Source organism: Molossus molossus, unplaced genomic scaffold, assembly GCF_014108415.1.
Source record: "Molossus molossus isolate mMolMol1 unplaced genomic scaffold, mMolMol1.p scaffold_m16_p_17, whole genome shotgun sequence".
In the NCBI taxonomy this organism is placed as follows: Eukaryota; Metazoa; Chordata; class Mammalia; order Chiroptera; family Molossidae; genus Molossus; species Molossus molossus.
In genome coordinates, this window is record NW_023425352.1 from 3938405 (window position 1) to 3950463 (window position 12059).

Here is a 12059-nt window from a genome sequence, read left to right on the forward strand (position 1 = left end):
GTATATGCACACACAGGTGTGCCCTGGTTCATGCACACACAGACACACATGTGTGCATGCACACACAGATGTGCCCTGGCTCATGCACACACAGGCATGCACATGAATATGCACATGGGAACATGCATATACACGCAGTCTTCAATGAATAGTACATGCAGATTTCTGAGCTGGACAAATCCCCCGCCTGGAAGTCCCTGGGCTCTGCTATCTAGAATCAGTGGCTAAACCACCTGTTGGGACAATAAGTTTGGATCTGCAATCTTGTCCCTGCTGGTTCTCTAAGGTAAGCAACCAGCCGTCATTATTAAAATGTCCAAGAAGAGTTCAGGACAACATGGCAATGTTATAAGCAGTGCTGTGGGTGAGGAAAATGATTTTGGACACACTGAAATATTGAATTTCTAAGATAAATTGGAAGAGGAGAAGAACCCTATTTATCTTAACTACCAGTACACACAATCAATCACATCTTCATTGCTAATAGCAAAGCACGGGTTTATTCTGGTTTTAAGCGATTTTGCAACTTCTTTTGTGAATTACACTATTTTTGGGTCCTTTTCAACATAACTGCACCAAGTGTTTCCTGTGCACCTACCACGTGCTAGGAGCTGTATCAGCTGCCGCGATACAAAGATCAATAAGGACACCGCAGCCTGCTGGGGCGTCACGCAGCAGGAACAGAGTCTGACTGGGTGAACAGACACACAGTAGGCGGAGTGTCGTGGAAGGCGAAGGCTTTACAGAGGGAGCTAGCAGATGGAGAGGGGTCCACCGAGCACGGGATGGGTGGAGGAAAAGGGAATTCCAAGCAGAGGATGGCAAGGCCAGGACCCCTGAGGGTCTGGAATCTGAGGAGCCAGACTGGTGCGAGACAGAAAAGGCCCCACAGAGCCCGGATTACATGTGTCTGGGCAAGGAGTTGTGAGTTGCTGTAACTCCTGACTCTGCAGGAGGTGTGTGCGCAGTGCTGACACCGTCCGCCTGGCCGTGTTCAGAGAATAGGCTTCACACCACTTAGTTCTGCTGGGGTTGCTCACTCCCAGTCCAGAGGTGAACACGGGACCCAAGTTAACTCCTCACAAACCTTCCCTCCTGTATTCCTTAAGCCAGGGCTTCTGGGGAACAGGTCTTTCTTCACAGGGTTGCTCAGGACACAGGTCCTACTGGAGGACGAGAACCTCCCTGCTGGGTGGATGGATGATGGATGGATAAGGGGATAAATGGATAGATGGATGGACGAATGGATAAGGAATGATGGGTGGAAGAATGGATGGATGGATGGATGAAGGATGGATGGATGGATGGATGGATGGAGGATGGATGAATGAAAGGACAGATAAATAGATGGTGGATGGAGGATGGATGGATGGATGAATGGATGGATGGAGGGAAGGAAGGATGGATGGATGGATGGATGGATGGATGGATGGAGAGATGAATGGAAGGATAGATGGATGAAAGGATAGATGGTGGATGGAGGATGGATGGATGGATGGAGGATGGATGGATGGATGGATGGATGAATAGATAGTGGATGGAGGATGGAGGATAGATGGATGGATGGATGGATGGATGGATGGATGATGGATGGATGGATGGAGGATGGATGGATGGATGAAAGGATAGATGAACAGATGATGGACGGAGGATGGATGGATGGATGGATAGATGAATAGATGGAGGATGGATGGATGGAAGGATGGAGGGTGAAGGATGGATGGATGGATGGATGGATGAAAGGATAGATGAATAGATGGAGGATGGATGGATGGATGGATGAATGACTGAATTTGAGAACACTGCAGGCACATTCTCTTTTTGTCTTGGGCTACCCTCTGCTGTCATAAATAACAGGTTTCATATCCTTGTGACTCGCTAAGGAGCCGTGGATGAAACTGTGAAGGTGCTCGCTCAAGGCTTTCTCAGATGTGTGCCTAATTTGAAATAGACTGGAAGTCAAAGGTCCCTTGATAAAATGAGAGAGGCAGGTGGACAGTGGTCATTGGGGAAATGTGACAGCAAGGGACCTGCGGCCTTTAGAGTTCCCAAGGAGAAAACTCAGGGAGATGGGTTCTTTATGTCAGCAAATGGGAGCAGAAGGTGAACGTGCAATTTCCCGAGAACGTGCTTTCTCTCTGTTTATTACATCAGCCGATCTAACACGGACTTCTGTTCCTCTCGGTATCGGAACATAAAGTGCTGGGAGTTCGTTTTGCTGTTTTTCATTTGTTTTGCTGTTACAAGGGACACCTTCATACGTTCTCATTTAACCAGTATTTAGTCTGCTGGGTAGTGGGGATAAAACGCCGCGAGACCGCAACATCTGCGAAGGACAGAACCACAGAGTGACCAGATCTCCGTGATGGAGATGCACCCAAAGCCCTGGGAATTCAAGGAGGCTTCGAACCCAGAAGCCAGCCTGGGGAAGCGGTGCCCGTCGCGCAGGATGGGGAAGAAGGAGGCAGGTTGATTGGGTTAGTGAGGCGAAAGAAAGAATGAGGACGAGAACATTCTAAGTAGAGGGGACTCCCCCCTCAAAGGCATAGAATGTATGGGTATGATATGTTAAAGGGGGATGGGCGTAGATGCCGTGAAACTATGCGGAGCCCCAAGTTGCTGGGGTGTAGAGTTTGAGGTAGGGAGACATGTTGCTCGGATAGGCAGGCTGGGGACCAATCCTATAGGCCGCCAAGTGTCACTGACTTTAACCCACGCAATAGGGAGCCACTGGACATGGCAGGGGCATGAGCAGGTGAAACTATGGCGCTAAAGGCCACTCTGGCAACAATGCAGGTAAGACTTTGAGGGGGAAGAGACAAACAGGCAACAGGAAGGTGGTTAAGAGGCCGAGGGGAGAGTCCAAACACAGGGGCGTTCTGGGACAGGGGACTTCAGGATGGGAAATTCAGGAGAGGAGACAGAACTAGGAACCTTCGTTGTCAACTGAGACGGTAACTCATGAAGGAGGCACAGACGACGGGTGGACTTGGCCGCGTCGAGTGTGAGATGGCTGAGGCCCTTGTTTGGAAACGTCCACCCAGGAAGCAGGGGACTTCGTGAGTCAGATTTCGGGGGAGGCCTGGAGGCGGGGACGGGGCCCCTCAGACAGCACACACGTCCTCTGTGAGAGGACAAGGGGAAGGTCGTCCCTTCTGGCCAACAGTGGCCACACTGTATTTTTTGACATCAAAGTCTTTGGGTATATTTGGGCAACCAATATATGGCTGGAGATGATCACTTAGAATTTACATGAAAACATTACTGCTCGTGCCTGGCTGATGCGGCTCAGTGGTTGAGAATCGCAACCCAGTTCGGACAGGATGTGCTCAAGCTGGATCAATTCAAAAGAGGCCGCCGGTTCGATTCCTGGTCAAGGCACATGCCCAGGTTGTGAGCCTGATCCTCAGTGGGGGGCATGCAGGAGGCGGCCCATTGATGTTCTGCCTCATCGATGTTTCTATCTCTCTCCCTCTCCCTTCCTCTCTCTCTGAAATCAATAGAGAAAAACATTTTTTTAAAAAAATTAACAAAAAAAATTACTGCTCTTGCCAGTTGGGCTCAGCAGTTAGAGTGTTGGCTGGCAGACCAAAGAGTCGGGTTTGATTCCAGCCAAGGCACATACCTTGGTTTGCAGTTCTATCCCCGGCCCTGGTCGGGGTCATGTGGGAGGCAACCAATCGATGTGTCTCTCTCACATTGATGCTTCTCTCTCTCCCTCCCTCCTTCCCATTCTATCTGAAAAGCAATGAAAAAATATCCTCAGGTGAGGATTAAAAAAACAACAACATTACTATATAGATAATGTTATCCCTTATAACGCTCCTTAAATGATTTGAGTATTGAAATTTTAAAAATTACCCCAAAATTGCTTTTTATAGATCAATATTGAAATCATTCTTCTCTAACTTTACCATGATGTAATTTAGTTATGGTCTGAGTGAGACAGATCTAAACAATAGGACAGAGTTTATTCTCCAGAGCACAGGAGAGGAGGAAGAAGCACCCACGCACTGGTACCTCGGGAAGCATTTTCTCTACGCCCCTCCCCCCTGGACTGAGCGAACGTCTCTCCTGGTTTCTACCCGGTTCGGCTACAAGGCCTCTCTCCTCCACCTCATTTCTTGTTGACTCGTCTTCTCCACATGGGGCTGAGCTAAGGGCAGAAACGGCCTCCGCCACCCTAGTGTGACGGCGAGCGTGCCCAGTGCCGAGTGCCCCACGGATGACCCACACAGGTCCGTATGGCAGAATCGCAACCCGGTTCGGACAGGATGTGCTCAAGCTGGATCAATTCAAAAGAAGAGCGACGTGGTTCAGAGTCACTGTCACCGAGCGCGCAGGGGCTGCGGCGCACCGACCGTCACATTCACTCTGCTGTTACTTTAAGGCTTTGAAATGCTGCCAGCTCGTCAAGACCAAGCCTGCCACCTTGTCTTCACTGTCAGAGCCACGTCAACGACGGAAGCGGGAGAGGGGATCGGCACCAATTACTTAGAGAATGAAAAAGCTCACGGATGACACGTCAACTCCGTCCCAGTATTTCCTTGAAGACTCTCCATATGGCTTGAGGGTTTAATTATGCTGCGCAGCCTATTCATGCGAAGTCATCAAGAGACTGTTCTTGTTTGTCAATTATACCAGCGGGCACTCTTTGCAATTAAAGCTAGGCTTCGGAGATCTCCCCAGTAAACCCGTTTGGTATTCCAAGGAGCCCACCCAGTGTTCTGCCAAAGATTTGCTTCACCACAAGTTATTACCCCGCAAATTACCAAGTCATTCAAATATAAATTTGGGTAATGATGTTCTCTTATGAGAATTTGGAAGCACAGCTATGAATATGTTCATATAAGGAATACATTGCCCGGAGCTTCCACAAAATATAGCATACAATAAAAACCATAATTAAAAATCATGATGAGATGTGCCTAGTCCCTAAAATAAATATCAGTTATTAAAACGACCTATTCCCTCCACCAGAGCTAAATAAATGCAGAGACAAGATCGGAGGGAAATCACTGTGGACCCAGACTGGATGCTTCCTATCCTGAGTGATCTCGCTGCATGTCCAGCGAGCTCTAGACTGGCGACGCGCGGGGCTCGGATGCTGACCCCATCGGCTCTCCTGGACTATTTTACGGAGAGTTCAGTCACCCGGACAATTCTCTGCAGACACAGCAGGTTGAGGTACGAAATAAGAGGAGGAAACGGACAATAAGAGCAAGAATAGAGACCGGGTGCTGTCTACACCTCAGCTTTGCTTGAACTTCTGTCAGAACTTGATCTTTGCAAATGTTTATGCTTTTCGCTTTCCTCGTGGGAAAAGTCATTCTGGTAAATAACTCATGCTCTGGGTTCTTGATTAGGGTGGACGCCAAGCACCACTAAGGTCGGCATCCCTGTCTCGTTGTCTGCCCCCTCACTGTTGTCTCCCTCCGCCTCCTGCTACTGTTCGATCAGTGTTTCAGGCCCTGGGACACCTGCTTCTCAGGTGTTTTTTCTTAATTTGTCTCGGCACACACCCTGTGGTTATCATCAGCATGACAAGGAAGACGGAACTACTCAGAGAGGTTTAGCAACTTGTCCAAAGCCACACAGCCGAGCCGGTAGAGACTGAACTTGGCTCTATGTGGCTCCGAAGTCAGCCTCATCCTGACTACTGGTCAACACTGCCTTGCCGGGAAGAAATGTCAGTCCTTGGTTTCAGAAAGTCTGAAAATAAGCAGTAGCAAATCATCTTCCATCTCTTTCTGAAATTATTTTTCCCACAATACAAAATGGGGCTTATGCTGTTTCTCCTAGCGCGCCATTCGATTTAGCTACAAAGTTCAAATTATTTTTGGTTATAATTTCAGCATTTTGGGATCCTATTTAGAACGGCACTTCTGTAAGAACAATGGAACATTCATACTCGATTTTCTCTTGTTATTCTCCATTCTCTGAAATTCTCAAAGTGATCAAAACAACTTGTTTTGTTTTTTTTCCTGGAATAATAAAAAAAAAAAAGTTCCAATTTCCCAGCTCTTTCTCATTTAGTTTCACAAACTGTAATAAATAAAATTGCTGATACAGCATTTGGGAACTGTAGGGACAATTAAGTTCCCTGACAAATAATTTCTCAGTATACAGCTTCCATTTGAAGTCTCAAATACCAGAATTTTGGATCAAATCACGTAGCTTTTGCACAGAAGCATGGTACTGCTTTCGTTTGGGGCTATTCAGATGACCCATCCATTCACAGATTACAGTCGCCGTCTCCGGAGCAGTCTGTTTCAGGACAGTAGGACTGATTTGCCAATTGCCTTTTCCAGCTGACACAGAAGAGCAGGTGGAAAATGAGGGGCTGACTCTGTGGGTCCACCGGTCACTGCAGGCCGAACGCTCTGGGCTACAGCGAAACCTTGAGGAGCCGACCGATGCGGGCGAGGGGTGTCCGTTAGCACCGAAAGTCCGCTGTATCATCAAGTAGGTTTTCCGAACACATATGTTAAAAAGTCAACCAATTAGTTAGCATACCGGTTTTTACTTATGTAGACACGTTTGTGTAATTAAAATTTAGTATGAATGAAAGGTTTCATTTCACAGAGGTCTTCTATGTGCATCACAGTAATGGTACATTTATACTGACTAGGTCTAGTAAATGTGTGTGTTCCCCAGTCCCCCGAGTGAACAAGCACACACGGCTGGGCGTGGCTGGGTGCGCGTGGGCACATCGAAGGCACGTGTTAAAAGTGCGCAGAGTCCCGCCTCGGGACAGCAGAACCAGTCACCTCTCGCGATGCGAGGTGACCACGTGCTGACCATTCCCTGAACACTGTTTCTGAGCAGTGACTCTTGGGTTCAAATATACAGACTATAGTTGTAGATGTGTAATGTTTACTTATGTCGGTGAAATTAGTACTCTGCTTTTCCCAACATAGGGCCTGTTCGCTAAACTTGGTTAAAAGTAACCGCAAATGAATAACAAAAAAAAACCTGTTAATTTAATTATAAGCAAATCTTGGTTAAAAGCATTTTACAATTGACAGGGTGCTCATTTGCACATATGACATATGGACCGGGGACTTGGTCCGTTAAATCTGAAGTCTGTTAAATCGGGTCCCACACATCGAGGGCTTACCGTCCTTTCTATTGAACGATCATCTGTAGTTCGAAAGTCTTTTGAAAGTGGGCTTATTTCTGTTCTGGGCTGTTACTGATGTAATATGGCTGTCTTCACAGCATGAGATGTATCTAACTTCATGAGAACACGTTGTAGAAAGATAGGGTTGTAAGACAGAGGAAGTGCTGAGAACCCAATCAGTGATCATTTCCAAAGGTGAGGCCCCGGCCACTTCTCCTGGGCAGGCTCACAGGAACAGGGCGGATCGCCCAGCTTGCCGCACACTTCACACGCTCTGCCAACAGGCGACAACACCACTTCTGCTCAGCTTCGGAAGGTCCCTCCTCCCGCTGTCCAGCGAAGCGGCCACACCGGTGGTCCACACTCGCTGGTTTGAGCTCATCCTGACAGCTCGCCCTGACGTGACAGCCACGATTTATTTAACTTTTACAACCACCCCAGTCGGGAGGTGCCTGTTTTGAGAGGAGGAACCTAGGCTCAGAGAGGTGGAGTGACTTGTCTAGGGTCACACAGCGGGCACTGTGCAGAGAATCCGGCTTCAGGGTGCATGCTCTTACTGCTGCGCTTGGGACTTCTCCTTGACACGTACATTCGCCTCCCCTACTCATCCCCCTTTAAACGGACACCGACTTATATATGCTGATACTTGACCTTGAAATCGATTAGTCTGTCCATTTCCTATTTGTTACCAGGGTTCAAAACAAAAAAAAAAGAGCAGTTAGGACGGTTTGCATCGGGGTCTGCTCAGCTCAAGACTGGAGAATAAGCAGTTAGCGTGTCTGGTGGTTTTGTGCGTCGGTGTTGACAGGTGACACCGTCCCACACGTAAGGGTGTATGGATGCGGCACCAGACATGGCCTGACAATGAAGCAGTCCACTGGACACCGGGGGGGAAGTCCACCTGGCTCACCTGCCTGCCCACCCTCGCCACCCTGCGAACGGTCCTTAGGGCTGCTGCTCCCTGAGCCCCCGGTTTGTGATGCCACAGGACACATCACAATAGTGGCTGTTTAAGTCTTTACAGAACACGGTGAGGTTGGTATAGGACCATTTTACGTTTTGTGGATGTAGAAACAGGATCAGAGGGGTTAAGAAACTCGTCCAAGGTCACAGAGCTACCAAGTGACGAAGGACAGAGGCTGTTAGATGCCAATATTCCCTTACACCCCACCTTTGGTTGTCACTCAGAAGTGGAAGAACATTCCTCTGTCCCCTCCGGTCCTACGAAATTCTTGGTTGATTATTTTTCTTTATTTTTTTTTTATCCTCACCCAAGGACATTTTTTCCATTTTTTTGTTCAGGTAGAGTGGGAAGGAGAGAGAGAAGGAGAGAGATAGAGAGAGAAAGAGAGAGAGAGAGAAACATCGATGTGAAAGGGACACATCGAGTGGCTTCCACCCACACGACCAACCAGGGCCGGGGACAAACTGCACCCGAGGTATGTGCCCTTAGCGGAAACCGAACCCGGGTCTCTCGGGACCGCAGGCTGATGCTCTAACCACTGAACCAAACCGGCCAGGGCTTGGTTGGTTATTTTAAGAAGTGCTTTTACCCGATTGGATAACTGAATGTAGTGCACCAGGAATTAAAGACGAGGGAAGGGCCTGTCCCCTGGGCTCAGCGATACAAGGGCTGGAACGGGGTTTTAGCCCGTGTTGAGGCTCTGTCCCTTGGCCAGTCCCTGGCTCCCAAAGGCGGCCAGTCAATATCTGAAGATCGCCTGGGTCGATATAGTTTCAGACAAGATGACAAATCTACCCTCCAAATACGTCTCTGGCAGCCATGTAGCCAACCATGGACGAGATCAATCAGATTCCACCACTTGCTGCTTTTGTGACCTCGGGCATCAAATTTGACCTTGTATGGAGTTTCCTCATCTAATATGGGGATAATGTACATACCTCACAGGGGTCTTGGGAAGATAACCTACGTTGTTCATTAAAATTTTTTTTTTCTTTATTGATTTTAGAAAGAGAGGAAGGGAGAGGGGGAGAGAGGTAGAAACATTGATGAGAGAGAACATCAATGGGCCGCCTCCTGCACGCCCCCCACTGGGGATCGGACCCACAACCTGGCATGTGCCCGGACTGGGAATCGAACCAGCGACTTCTTGGTGTGCATGGGTCGATGCTCAACCACTGAGCCACACTGGCCGGGTAAGATAACCTATGTTACATGTTGTAAACATGCGAGCCCAGATTATGAGCTCAATAAATGGAAACAATTCTTATTCTGAATAAACCTGTCAGCGTCCACCTGTCTCACCCCCACCTTGGGTCCAAGCTGCCTTTTCCCTGCCCTGACCTTCTGGGGTAGGCTCCACATCAGTCTCCTGCTTTCCCTCTTGTCCTGTTCCGGTCTTTGTCACACCGAGGCTAGAGTGTCCAGTTTCTTAAACAAGTCAGATCATGTTACCCTCCAACTTAGATCCTGCACTGCTTCTTATAGAACCTGGAGCAAAATTCAAATTCCATGCCCCCCTCCCTCTCTGCAGGCCCCCCTCAGCCACAGGGCCCGCATCCTTCTTATCACAGTCTGGAACATTCTTCCCTCCTCTGCCTGGCCAACCCGCAGTAACCCTGACCTGACCTTTCTGGGGCTGCCTTCCTGCCCGCCCCTTTCAACCTCTGGCTGTCCTCCTGCGGGAGCCTGCCCTGTCCCTGTGCTCTCGTCACCTCTTACTGCTCGTTTGCTCTGTGACTGGAGGTGGGCACCCCCACGCGGGCAGGGCCTTGCCTGTGAGCCCCCTGTACCTTCAGCCCTTCGACGAGGCCTGGAACCCAGCTGGCGCTCAGTGAGGAGTTTTGAAGGAATGTAGCCTTCGAGCAGGAGAAAAATACATCCAGGCCCTCCAGCCACCTCGGGGCCATTGCTGGTCTGCGGCTGTTTCAGGGGACGAGGAGTGTCTTCCTACCCCGAAAGCCAACGCCGACGACAAAGCGCACACAAGACGGTACGGGTTCCACCGCGGCGAACAGGTCTGGTCTCTCGTTCACACGGTGGACCAACAATGTACTTAAGAAACAGATCCCTTAAGAGCATTTCTCAGTTTTAGTTTTTGGACACAGTTTTGAGCCCGAACACGACCATGGCTCAGGCCGGCTTGTCTTCCTCCCGCCAGCGGCCGGTCGAGGCTGCGGCGTCAGTGACCGGCCCTGCCCGGGCCGGATGCCGGAGTCCGGCAAGGCTGCGGCCTGCTGACCCGTAAGCCGTGTCACAGAGCGCTGGACGCAGCTCAGCCGTCCCTCACCCATGCCACTCGACACAAACTTTTATTAATTGGTCTGAGGCCAGAGAGGGGGCATTCTTGGCCCTGGGGAAGCCAGCCGGCCCGCCAGCTCCCAGGCAGACTTGCAGGCTGGCCAGCTGGGCTCTCTCAGAAACTGCCCTCCACTGAACCCAGCTCACAGAATGTGTGAGCTCGAGGCTGTTCCCTCCTGCCTGTCCCAAGGCAGCGGCAGCGCTACTCTGCAATGTCCCTAGCGTCTCGGCCAAGAGACAGGGGCCGTAGTGGCCTCGGGTGGGAAAAAGACCCTGGCTTCCTTGAGTTTTCTAAATCAGCCCCTGAGCTCTTCAGACCCTCCTGCGGATGCTACCCGGTGATGTGCCCGCGTTTTGATATGGGCATCTTTCTCCGTTTTCAGGAACGGCCCACCTGCTGTGCCCAGGCCCTGTGCAGAGCCTAGTGGGCGAGAGCCCACCCTGTCCCCGGCCGGCGCCACCTCTGCCGGCGCAGATCCCTGGGACTGAGTCACAGAAATGCCCAAAGCCACAGGCTCTAAGCACTAAGCGGGACCACCCTCTGCCTGAGAGAGACGCGAAGAAACAGAATTACTCTTGGGGACAATGCGGGCTGTCGAATATGAAACCGGACAGGGAAACTGTAACCCTCAGGGGAACCCCAGTGGCTGCGCTCTTCACAGGAACAACTCTGCTGTTTTCTTCTTTCTTTTCTCAGAAGCCAGAGCACGAAGTCCTTGTGCATCCAAGGTGGATATTTCCGTTTCCGGGTAACTGTTCTCTAAATGCTTAGTTGATTATTTACTTTCTACCTGATCGGCCAGCACAGGTGTTTGCTTGTTTGTTAGTTTGTTTGTTTGTTTCTGTATCTGGAAGGGTTTTGCATTTAGAACTACAAGCAGCCACTGTGTCCACAGCCACGGACAGACTTCTCTGCAGGACAAGGGCTGTTCGGATCAATGTGCCCACGGCTGGGCCTTGAGCTGTCGTGACCCCTCGTGGGCTCTCCAAGGGCAAGCGGACACCCCACGGTGCCTTCATCTCTCACCACCCTGCGTTCCAGCTTACAAAGAGTCCGGGTAATTCTAATGGCGAATTTTCTTCGAGCACTCGAGACGTTTAGTCAGAAGGACGGTGGGGGACATTTCATATTACTTTCACCATTCTTAGAACAGGGCAATGTGAACGACCTTGCTGTTTTCTTTAATCTGACCCTGGGTCAGGACAAACAGGTCTTTAGAAAGCATCATGGTCTCAAACTGTAACACTGGTGAAAACCGTGGCAGGGGGCTGGGCTGGTTCGTAACGGAGGGAGGTGCTAATCCGCTACATTCGAGACATCTGCCAAGCTCGTGGGCTCTCTGGGCGCCCGACGCCTGCCTCTCGCGGCGGGGTGTGTGGGGGCGCAGTTCAGGGGTGACCTCTGAGCACCACGCCAGGAGCCAGCACTCCCCTGCTCCGTGTGCTCCGCCGCCCAGTCTGCGAGCTGTCCCGGGGCACAGGAGCGGTGGGTGCCTGCTCCCCGCACCGGCCGGAACATGACTTCACTCCTCTGGACACGCGCTGGCCAGAAAAGAGACAAGCGTGTCCAATACCTCTGGCTCCCCAGCGGCGGATCGCTGTCTCGGATGACAATACCGTGGTTTCTTTCCTTTTCTTTTTGAAAAAGGGGGACCTAGGGAACATTCCCTACAC

At 50.3% G+C, this 12059-nt stretch overlaps 1 protein-coding gene across 1 annotated transcript in view; it reads right to left on the reverse strand.

The window, feature by feature from the left end:
* Positions 1-12059, reverse strand: part of ADAM12 (ADAM metallopeptidase domain 12) — a 257254-nt gene that overhangs the window by 115152 nt on the left and 130043 nt on the right. The gene's annotated exons all lie outside the window — the stretch shown is intronic.